The 12114-nt window shown below is 51.1% G+C and overlaps 1 protein-coding gene and 1 long non-coding RNA gene across 2 annotated transcripts in view; one reads left to right on the top strand and one right to left on the bottom strand.

Moving 5' to 3' along the window:
- The window catches only part of Rtn4rl1 (reticulon 4 receptor like 1), a 79568-nt gene that overhangs the window by 15873 nt on the left and 51581 nt on the right, over positions 1-12114 (bottom strand). The gene's annotated exons all lie outside the window — the stretch shown is intronic.
- LOC127199948 (uncharacterized) lies at positions 2189-3391 on the top strand. Its single transcript, XR_007832019.1, has 3 exons — positions 2189-2239; positions 2586-2650; positions 3225-3391. It is a non-coding gene; the product is annotated as an uncharacterized LOC127199948 (long non-coding RNA).

Below are 12114 nucleotides of genomic sequence, written 5' to 3'. Positions count from 1 at the left end.
GGATCCTGAATAAAATTGTCTGCAGTTTTCAAATTTCAAATTGCATTAGTCAAAATATATCAAATTTCCATGTACTGGCTTACCACCTGCTCTAAGTGGGATCCCTTCTCAGCTGGAATATATTGAAATATGAATCACCCCCTGAGAAGCAAAGGGGTTCAGAGGGGAGGGAGGGTCCTCTTAGAATGTGCCTGGGACCCTCTGGATCCCCCAACACTGCCCTTCACTCAACGATAACATTTATTTCCTGGGCGACCTAGAATCTTGGTTACTTCTCCGAGTCTCAAGTCCCTAAGCCAAGGCCTTGTGCTCAGTTCAGCCTCTGCCGTGAAGGGCAGAACACAGTCTCCTCATACCCTCTGTGTGAGCACTCAGACTCGCTGGGAAGGCAGGCCTGCCATCCTAAGGCTATACCCAAAGGAACATCATCCTGACTGGCTCGCTGATGTTCATTTCTCTGAGATGGGCTCTCCCATAGTTCGGGCTGGCCTTATATTCAGGAGACCCCTGTCCCTTCTGGAAAGACTTCCTTCTCGGTCTCAGAAGCACGGCTCTGCCGTTTCCGTCTGTCTTGCTGTGGGTCCTCACTCTGTTCTTCCTTGGTCTCATCTCCAGGTGACCCTATTCTCTAGGGCTAAGCCCCAGCCCCTCTCTTCCACCATCCACAGGTGAACTCACAAGAACATTCTCAGGGCTGTCTTCACAGAGCGAGCATTGATACTTGTCCTGAAGCTCATAGTAGTCCCTGAGACTGTCCACTGATGTCACCACGTGGGTAGCTAATAAACGGGTCAGGCCCACCACATCCTCAGCCTCTTTCCTAACAGGCTTCCTCAGCTGCTGAGAAGCCATTCTTTTGGTTGCTCAGGTTGAAAACGCAGAGCCTGAGTCGGGCGCGGCGGCGCACGCCTATAATCCCAGCGCTCAGGGAGACAGAGGCAGGTGGCTCTCTGTGAGTTCGAGGCCAGCCTGGTCTACAAAGAGGGTCCAGGACAGCCAAGGTTACCCAGAGGAAACCCTGTCTCAAAAAAGGAAGAAGAGATGGAAGAGGAAGAGGAGGAGGAAGAAAATGCAGAGGAAGTTTCCATTCCTTCCTTTCCTCCATCCTCCTTTCCTTTGACCTCCTAGGTCCCACTGGTTTCCCCTCAAGATATATTCCCAACACACATTACTCTGTCCCCACCACATCCACTCTATCCTTGGCCACTGTCATCTCTCCCCCAGACCCTACAACGGATACTCCAATGGGTCTTCTACTTCTATTTTTGCCTCGTCATCACCACACTTTACACCACAGCCAGAAGTATTTTCAAGACTAGCAAGTACAGGAGTTGGGGTGCGGCTCAGTGGTACAACCCTTGCCATGTGCAAGGCCCTGGGTTTGATGCTCAGCACCGCAGAAACAAAACGGAACAGTATCATCATGTTACCTTTCTGTTTGGAGTCTTCTGGTAGTTTCTCTTTGCAGCATCTTAAAATGCAACCTCTTATCAGCCCACCAGGTTCTCATGATTGGTACATCTCTCTAGCGCCGTCCTGTACCTGTCCTGGCACTAGCCACACCAGGTCAGAGCAAGCTCTGTTGCCTTGGAGATTTGGCTCTGCTTTCTGGTAAGCCCCAGACATACTCCCTACATGTAAGTACCATGAAACTTGCCATTTGAAAGCACACTGTTCAGAGGCACGTAGTGCATTTACAATGCTGTGCCAGCCATCACCATTAACTACTTACGGAATACTTCCCTCGCCCCAAAGGGAGACCACATGTCCATTAGCAGTCACCCCCATACTCCCTCCCCCAGCCCCTGGCAGCCATGAATCTCCTTTCAGTCTCTGCGGATTTGTCTGTTCTGAATAGCTCATATAATCAGAATCACGTTTGCTTCAGAGCTTTAACACTGGTTGTTTCTACCAGGTCGCTTGTCCCAGGCAGGGAGGGTTCTTTGTAGGGTCATCTCTGCTTTGGCTGCCAGGTCTCAGATCAGACATCACATCCCTGGTTTAGAACACCCTCCTCCCACCCCACCGCCCCAGCCACCCTTGATTTCATAAGAACCCTGCTCCATTTATTCCCCTCTCTGCAATCCATACCCCAGAAGTACCTGGGTTTAATTATTTACTTATGTGTACCCTGTCCCCAGGACAGTGCTGGGCCCTCAACAATTATTGGTGGTCTGACAGAGCCAAGGCACTGTCTATTGCTCTACCTAGAGCCATCGACCACACTCCAGGAACCCAGGTGAGGAGAGAAGGAGGCAACACTTTTGGAGCATGAGGAGGAAGGAGGAAGCCCCTCGGGCATGCTCAGAGGATTGGAGAGGGATTTGGAAACAGAAGAAAGTACTGCGGCAAGTCCAGAAGCTGGAAGAGGATGCGGGTCAGGAGCCGGAGACAGCTTTCAACCTGTCCCGTTGTCTCACTCGCCTGCTCAGAGGGGCCATCACAGGCCTCAGAGTTGGGGCCGATACAACATAAAAGGTACAGCAGAGAGAGGAAGGAGTCTCTTGTTTATTTCTTTTCCACCACTGCCCTGCTCTGCACATTGCCCCCCCCCCCCCGGCCCTAACATGTTCACCATCTCACAGACAGAATGGATGGACGAGGTCCCAGCTGCTTTCACACCGTTCTACAAATGGCTTTTAGAAACATGGTAAGCTGAGCGGGGGGGGGTGGAGGGGGGGGGGGGGTGGGGGGGGTGGGAAGGGGAGGCAGCTACACATTACAGGCAGCCGCAGCTGTATTCCAGGAGTTAGGGAGGCGGTGGTGGTGGTGGTGGTGAGGAGTCAATCCTTTGAGTTGCTCTCCTAGGAGATATACAAGGCCAGGAGAGGCCTGGGACCAGCTCGCCCCTACCCCATCATCTCTCCTTATCTTTCTTGGCTGAGTCCCCAGCTCCTCTGGGCACAAAGATGTCGGTGAAGCCACTGTTCTTCATTTTCCCTGATTGAATCAAGCCCAGCTGGTCCAGGCCCTGTGGCTCTGGGAGTCCAGCTGAGCTCCCAGGAGGAGAGGCCCTTCCCCAAAGCCAGAAGGCTCAGAAGGGCAAATTCAATTGTGTTCAAGTCAGGAGCCATTAACCTGTCTGTGGACTATGACGCCCCCACTCCACCCCTTGCTCTCTCTGTCCAGCCACAGGGGAGGGCCTGCGCAACCCACCTCTGTGGCATCCTAGCCCACCACCTCCTCCACGGTGCCCCTCCTCTCTCTCCCCTCTCTGTTCACAGTTTCCATCAGTCAGGTCCCTAGAACCAGAATGGGGTGTGAGGTGAAGAGGGCACCAAGCCTGTAGGGAAGAGGCTGGTGCCTCTCATGGGCAAGAGGACCCGGATGCAAATGGGGCCACCTGAGCACAGAATTCTGGGATTGCAAGTACCCAGCACATGATTGATCTGAAGCTCCAGACTCTTTGAAATATGTCTATTTTAGCCGTGACGCACACCTTTAATCCCTGCACTAAGAAGGCAGAGGCAGGCAGATCTCTGTGAGTTCAAAGCTGGCCTGGTCTATAGAGTGAGCTCCAGGACAGTCAGGGCAACACAGAAAAACTCCGTCTCAAAAAAACAAAAAAGAAAGAAAGAAAAAAGAAAGAAATACGGCTATTTCAAGAATTTCACATAAAAAAAAAAACTTGTAGAATGTCTTATGAGTAGCTTTTATACTGATTTATGCAAAGATTTTTTTTTTAACTTTTAGATTTATTTAATGTGTAGGGCTGACATGATGGATGGTTGTGAGCTACCATGTGGGTGCTGGGAACTGAACCTGGATCTTCTGCAAGAGCAATAAATACTTTTAACAGCTGAGCCATCTTTCCAGCCTCAATAGAGATGAACTATTTTTAATACATTGGATTAAATAAAAAAACATTGTAAAGCCAGGCAGTGCTGGCTGCGTATCTTTAATCTCAGTTCTCAATAGGCAAAAGCAAGTAGATCTCTGCGTTCGAGGCCAGCCTGGTCTACAGAGTGAGTTCCAGGACAGCCAGGGCTACACAGAGAAACCCTGTCTAGAAACAAAATAAAATTATTCTTTTTATTTACTTTATTTTATTTTATATGTGCCTTGGTGTTTTGCCCGTATGCATGTCCGTGTGGCTCCCTGGAACTGGAGTCACAGACAGTTGTGAGCTGTCAGGTGGATGCTGGGAATTGAACCTGGTCCTCTGGAAAAGCAGCAGTGCTTTTAACCATGGAGCCACCTCTCCGCCCTCCCCCAGTGTTTTTAAACGACTCTCATCTTTTGTTTTTACCTTTCATCTTGCCTTCTGTGGACAGAGCCGGTACCGAGTGAGGGCGCAGGCTTGGCCTGAGGCTCATTGCCCTTGGAGGCGAGAAAGCAGGGAAGGCCTGGTAGGAAAGCTCTGAGCGGTCTGCTGGGAGGAAGCCCGTGACCCCTGCAGAGGGATGTGCCCTGGGAGCCAGCCCCGCCCTCCAGACAAGAGAGGCGTGGCCTGGAGAGGAAGAGCTCCTCCTTCCTCTAGTGTTGTTGGCAACCCTGGCGGTTATAGATTCTGCTGGGGCAACTTCAGTGGCTTGCACGGTTGAGGGGAGCAACAGAAAAAAGGACCTGTTCAGACGTTTAAGAAGCTAGGATGCAGGGCTGCACGCCTTTAATCCCAGCACTCGGGAGGCAGAGGCAGGCGGATCTCAGTGAGTTCAAGGCTGGCCAGGGCTACACAGAGAAACCCAGTGTTGAACAACAGCCACAACAAAAACAAAAAACAAGCAAGCAAAAAAACAAACAAAAACCCAGTTTAAAACTCTTGAGTGGGGAGCAAATGGAAGCCCCTGAGAGAAGTGGAGCGGCGCCCAGGGGTGCCTGGAGCTGAGAAAAGGAAAAAGCAGGGTAAGTAAGAAAGGGCAACAGTGCAAGGACGCAGCTCACCGGAAGATGGCTTGTCCACACGTGAACAGCCCTGGGTTCTATCCCGGCTAGAAGGGAAGAGAAAGTGAAGAGAGGGTGCAGAGACAGACAGTGCCTGAGGCCAGGCAGGCAGACTGATAAGGTGCGAGGACGGAGAGGACAGAGGCCCCGCTGGGAAGCGGCTTGTGTTGAGGTGGAAAGCTTTGGGTCCTGCCATCTGGGGTAAGATGGCGATCTGGCCGGGGGGTGGGGGTGGGGGTGGAAGGGGAGGTGTCCTCAGACTGTGAGACAGGATAGGCTGGGGCCACAGCTGGCCTTTTTTTTTTTTTTTTTTTTTTTTTTTTTTGTCCTTTCATACAGCCATGGAAGCATAGGTTAGGTAGAGGACCTTAAGGAAGTTTGGGTGACCCAGAGGGGCATTGGCTAGGGTGGTCCAGGGCTGAGCTCCTCCCAGGTCTGGGCTTTGAGTTAACCTTCCCAGTGGGGCCCTCTCTCTGTTCTTCTAGCCTGGTCCTGACCTCAGGCCTGCCTCACTGGCAAGTTCAAGCCTTCAAGCCTTCTGTCCCAGGAGTGGCTTCTCTCACCTGGGCATGGCTCCCTCCCCCCCACTCCCCCAAATGCCTCCGTAGGTAGGACCACAGCCCAGGAAAGGATGACTTGCTATCCCACTTTCAAGCTAGAGGCTCTTCGCTTTGGCTCCCGCCCCCCACTTAGGAACAGGCCTGCTCGTTTATGCAGCCTAGATCACCGCATCTCCGGAGCTAATGAATGATCCGCACTTGAGCTCAGGTCAGCAGCCCCTGCCAGCTTCCTCGGTCCCCTCTTGATGGCTCATTATTCCAGCATTCCCAGGAGACGGATGGGATTTTTTTTCCCACCATCACCTAATTACATTCCAGCTCAACATGAGATGGTGACATGTGTCCAATCCACACATGAGTCCCAATAAGCCTCAGAACGTTCCCACAGAGGGTGTGAATGGCAGTGTTTTAATCTTGACGTGTGCATGGAGCTATTTCCCGGGGAGAGGCCCAGACGAGAGCCCCTCTCCTGTCAGAAACAAGCAATCCCACCTGGGCAGCTATGGAAGTGTAGGTGAGGCTGGGACATAGTGGGCAGCTGTCACTGCAAAGAGGAACAGGAGGGGACTGTGGGAAGGTGTTTCCTGAGGGCCCGTCACAGGGACAGAAGGAGACTCTGACAGTCTAGAAGGCACACCCAAACTGTGCAGGGGCTGCTAGATGGGACCCCTACCCTGTGCAAAGTGGAGTGTCTCAGTGCCTCCCAGCCCCAACATGTCTTTGGGATGGGTGGTGGAGCACAAGGTTCAGTCTTTAGTGACCTGTCCCGTGTGGCCCTGAGGGTTGGACACTTCATTATCCCTCTAATAGAGACAAGGGATACTGATGCTGGGTGGGGAAAGTCCTGGCTCCTGTCCTGTCTCGCAGAAGTGGACACGGCTACACTGCACATGCCTGGTTCATCTTGCCTGGTCCTGGCTTTCTACAACCCGGTGCGGCTTCTGGCTCCGCTACTTCTCCTGTTCTGCTCAGTGGCCTTTCCCACTCTCTTTCCATCCTCTGAGCTAACTCTGCCCCTCGCCCCTCGTCTGCATCCCCACATCTCTCTCTCTCTCTCTCTCTCTCTCTCTCTCTCTCTCTCTTTGTCAGGGCTGCAGGCCTCAAGCTCATTTCTTTACGCTGACAGATGCTGCAAGAAACAAAAGGGTGAGGTGGGCAGGTAGGAGGGTACAGGTGGCAGAGCCAGGCCCATGCCAGGCTCTGGGTTCCGGCCACTGCTGCTTTGGAAGGAGAGGGAGTGAGGCCCTGGTTATCATATCTTTGGATTTGCCAGAGGGTGGCATCCCTGATTTGTACATGCAGCTGGTTAACACCGTATTTGACAAATAAAGAAAACAAAAACCAAACACTGTGTGGGCAAACAGCACTCCACCTGTAGCCTGGATTCTGCCTGGGGCCATGGTTGCAGACAGCTGCCAGAGCTGTCTACGGTGCCCCCTCGAGCTGGCAAGGGGAGCTCCCTCCGCCGCCCCTGCCCCTCACCGCCATGGCTCCTTTGCTGTAGGCCTGTTCCAGTCACTCCCCTTGAACAACAAAACCCTGCGGAAAGGAGACATCAGCGGCTGCCCTTCTCCTACCTTCACAAGGAAGGGAACTCAGTGCCTTGCTCACTTCTTCAAGGCCCGCACCCTGGACTCAGCTCCCTTCTCATGCACAAAGGCCAGGTTGGTACCAAACACAGTTTCCACTTCCCGCTTTGTCCCAAGTGACCCTAAGGTCACAGCCCCCTTAAAATCCCCCCCCCAACTTATTCCTCTGCACAACACTCTGAGACTGCTCCAGCTTTTCTGGACATTCCTCTCCAGGTCCTGTCACAGATACCTCTCTTCCTCTCCCCTTTACCAACAACGGGGTGGGGGTTGGGGGAGGGTGGGGGGTACTGGGGGGAGGGCAAAGCCATTTCCCTATTTCTCTCTCCTAACTCCAGATCTGTAGCAAATGGTTTGTCTGTGTGTCCTGTAGGGGTCTCCCTGTCTTCCCACCTTCTCCTAAGCTCCTCCCTCTCCCCCTTGTCGCCTTCTAGAAACCGCAAGTAGCTCAGTCTTCCAGGAACCTGGGACTCAGGCATTTGGTCCCTTGAGTCCAGTCTACCAAGGTCAGTAGCTTGTACTTCCAGTACTTTCTCCCGACAGGACAGTGACTTCTCTACTCATCTCTTGCGTTTGCCCCATTCTCCTCCACCTCTCCTAGTGTTCCCGAAACTTGGCTCTGATGATGTCACTCCCAATATCTGTGACCCTCCCTTAGGAGTATGTCCAGCTCTCTGCTTAGAATGTTGGGCTCGGGCAACATTCGCTCATAGTGCCAACACCTCAGTAGCAGGCTCCTGACATGTACCCAGTGCCCTCCTCTCTCCAGCCTTGGGCCATGCTGTCTCCGCCATCCTGGATGGATGGCTGTTGTTGTTGGTTTTGGTTTTTGAGGCAGGGTTTCTTTGTGTAGCCCGGTCTGTCCTAGAACCCCATCAGTAGACCTGGCTGGCCTCAAACTCAGAGATCCGCCTGCTTCTGCCTCTGCCTCCTGAGTGCACCACCAATTCCATCTTTGAATCCCCCCCCCCTCCGCGCCCCCGGCCAAGGCAGGGTTTCTCTGTGTAGCCTTGGCTGTCCTGAACTCACTCTGTAGACCAGGCTGACCTCTGACTCACAGAGATCCACCTGCCTCTGCCTCCCGAGTGCTGGGATCACAGGCGTGCGCCACCACCCCCGGATCCTAAAAAACTATTCTTTAAACTCGGCCCAGGACAGACGCTTTCTCTTCTCTTTGGGCCTACCTAGAACACTGTGTTCATTCAACATGGCTTCAAGTTGTCAGTTTCATGGAGGTATCTATAGGCAAGTGAGGGACTAAATAGACAAACAAATACTGCCAGACCATGGATAAAAATAACCCTGGGACCTACAGTCTGTGGCAACCAACCAAGAAAGCCAGCCTAGTTTTCTGCAGTAACCAGCCTAAGAGGTTAGCTGTGAGTTAGACTGTAGAGCAACTCAGAAAGCCAGATGCTATCTGATGATAACCGGCTCAAACCAGCCAGGCCTTGACTTGACTTCCTCCATTTTGTTCCTGCTTCCAGCGTGGGACAGCTAGAGACACCAAACACGTACCCCTAGCTGATTATATTATGTTTCTGGCTTTAGCTTCACCTACTTACAGTATCTCTGTGGTTAGCTGCCTCCAGTGAGAGCTTACCCAAGGCCGTCCCCAGTACTCTGTCTGCCTTTGGCTCTCATAAAATGCAAGCAGTGGCAGCCGCCCCCTGGCTACAACCCACTTTGAATAAAAAAGCTTTTATTCTTTGATTTGTTATTCTTCATTTATTGCCATGCATGTAACAAGCCTTGCTGAAGGTAACGGTTTGTGATGCTTTGAATATGGCTTGTACCCACCAAAAACTCATGGTGAGACCTGGTCCCCAGTGATGGACTGTAATAGGAATAGTCCGGCCACGAAGGCGGAGTCTCCAGGCTGGCTAATGCCTTTTCCATACGGTTGAGTTCTTGTGGGTTTTGTTTCTCTGTGTTTTTGTTGGTTTGTATGTTTGTTTTTGTTTTTTTGTTTGGTTTGGTTTTTTTTTTTTTTTGTTTGTTTTTGAAGACAGGCTTTTTCTGTGTATCCTTGGCTGTCCTGGATTCTCTTTGTAGACCAGGCTGGCTTCGAACTCACAGAGATCCGCCTGCCTCTGCCTCCTGAGTGCTTACATTAAAGGTGTGCGCCCCCCACCCCACCCCGTACCCCACCCCTGCTCCAGCTGAGCTCTTGTTTTCACAGGCCTGGATTGGGTGCCTACAAGCACAAGTTGTGACAAAGCGAGGCAGGCTCTCGCATTCTCTCAGATGTGTCCCCCGGCCCTTTCACCGTGACTGGAAGCATCATGAGACATTTTCCAAAAGCCCACAATATGCCAGTGTCTGTGCCTCCAGAATCATGAGCCGAGACAAACTGTTTCCTTTATAAATTAACCAGTCCCAGGTAATCTGTTACAGTAACAGAAAATACACTAAGACAGGCTCGAAGCAGAACTAATCCATTATGTTAAATAGATCCAGCAGGACAGCTGTTCCCGCTGGGAGTGTCCCACGTGGCTGCGGTCACATGGTAGCAGAGTCTGAATCAGCCAGGGACTGAACTGACATGCTGGACATCTGAGCCTGCCATCCTTTCCTGTGGGTTTCTCTTCTCTTTATTGGGGGATCCCAGCACCACAAAATACACAGGTGAGGCTGCGTCTATTGCTTTTCTTTGTTTTATTGTTGTTGATGTTCTTATGAAACAGAGTCTCTCCACATAGCCGTGGCTGTCCTAGAACTCACAATGTAGACCAGGCTGGCCCAAACACACAGAGATGCACCTGCCTCTGCTTCCTAGGTGCTAGTATTAAAGGCGTGCGCCTCCATGCGCCGCCATGTCCTGCTTCCTATTCCTTTTCTGAGACAGAGTCTCGCATAGTCCAAGTTGTCCTTAAACTCACTATGTAGCCAAGGCTGGCCTTGAACTTTGGATCTTCCTGCTTCTACCTCCCGAGTGCTGCTGGAGTTACAAGTGCGTGTCCCAATGCCCGGCTTAGGTCACCAGCCCTCCTAAGGCTTAGGGCCAGAACTTTTGAAGCTTCATTTATGAGCCCTATCAAGTCCCAAGGCCAGGTGTAGGGGTGCATAGCTGTAAGTCCATGTGGGGGACTTAGGTGTAAAGATTGGGAATTTACATCAGCCTGGGCTAGAGAGCAAAACCTGTCAGGGTCTGTGACAAACAGTCAGGGGTGAGCACACTCGCTGTGCAAGTGTAAGGAGCCGAGTTCAGTTTGCTCTGGCTGTGTGCATACACGTGTGTCTGGTATCTCAGGGTAGTCCTGGGCCAGCACATCTAGATGAACTGGTGAGCCCTAAGGGTAGTGACAAATCCCACGTCAAGGGAGTAAGGCAGAGAGTAGTGAGCACCTCACCCACCTCCTCCTTCTCTGGCTTTCACACGCACGAGCATATGCATGCACACATATATGTGCACACACCACACACAGACACACACACAATTAGTTAAAAAGAGAAGAAGGGGGGCTGGAGAGATGGCTCAGAGGTTAAGAGCACTGCCTGGTGTTCCAAAGGTCCTGAGTTCAATTCCCAGCAACCACATGGTGGTTCACAACCATCTATAATGACATCTTGTGTCCTCTTCTGGCCTGCAGGTGTACATGCAGACAAAACATTGTATACAAAAAAAAAAAAAAAAAGAAAGAAAAAAAATTTTTTTTAAGAGCACTGAGTGCTCTTCCAGAGGTCCCAGGCTCAATTGCCAGCACTCACATGGCAGCTTACAACTGTCTGTAACTTCTTTCGAGATCTCACACCATCCCACAGTCATACATGCAGGCAAAACACAATTGCACGTAAAGAAAAAAAAAAAGAGAGAGGGAGAAGGAGATAGACATGATCGCAATGCGTTTTTTATACCACTTGAGAAGTGGAGGCAGGAAGGTCAGAAGTTCAAGGTCAAACTTATGGTTTACATAAGACCCTGTCTCCAAAACCAAACATCAAAAAACCAACTAACCAACCAACCAAACACATATAAACAAACAAAAAAATAATAATAAACCAGGCTGCAGACTCAGCCCAGGGTTGACACAGAAAAGGACCTCCTGCAGACGTGAATAGCTGCAGGGTGGGGCTCTCTTTGGAGACTGGCCGTGGCACAACCATTTTCCATTGACACTGCCGTTCTTGACTCTGCCCTCCACGCCTGGCAGGGGGCCTGAGGGAGCTGGTTCTCAGCAATGCTTGAAAAGCCATGGGAAGGAATGAGAGATGGCAGAGTCAACAGATGGACAGAAGGGCTCCATGCAGGCTTCCCTGCCTGCAGGCCCCGCCACCACGCTTAGTTCACATAAACACTGCTCTTTACTGCTGAACGCGCCTCTATTTTTAAACCTCTCAAACACTGAGTGGTGCTTAACATTTTTTAAATCAGGGACCCCCTCAAGCAATCCCATTGCAGCTGTAGAAGACCCCTCCCTAAGGAAGTGACATCACCGTCACTCACAGCTCTGGAGCAGGCTAATGACATATGCCTTTTACCCAGCCCTCCCGAGAGCCTGCGAAGGGTAAGTCTCCACAACCCAATTTGATACTACCATGTACAGGGCCCAAACTACCCTCTTAGCACCATTCTTTAGACGCAAAAGATGATGCCGATGAAGTTAAAGAGGCCAGATGAACTGGGCATGATGGCGTGTGCCTTTAATTCCAGCACTCGGGAGACAGAGGCAGGCAGATAGCTGTGAGTTCAAGGCCAGCCTGGTCTACAAAGTGAGTCCAGGACAGCCAAGGCTACACAGAGAAACCCTGTCTCGAAAAAACAAAAACAAAAAACAAAACAAAACAACAACAACAACAAAAACCAACCCCCCCAAACAACAACAACAACAACAACAACAAAACCCCAACCAACCAAACAAACAAAAATAAACAAGGAGGCCAGAAGAGGTAACACACACCTTAATGCCAGCACTTGGGAAACAGGCAGTTCTTGAGTTCAAGGCCAGCCAAGAAAATATAATGATGTGGGAAGGTTAACGTTAGAGAGTGACAGAGACTAGATTCTTATTTTTTTTAAGGATGTGTTTATTTATGAAGTATACAGTGTTTTGCCTACATGTGTGCCTGCACACCAGAAG

Source organism: Acomys russatus, chromosome 16 (assembly GCF_903995435.1).
Source record: "Acomys russatus chromosome 16, mAcoRus1.1, whole genome shotgun sequence".
NCBI lineage: Eukaryota > Metazoa > Chordata > Mammalia > Rodentia > Muridae > Acomys > Acomys russatus.
Note: the sequence above shows the minus strand (reverse complement) of the source record. Positions and strands in the feature narration are given on the sequence as shown.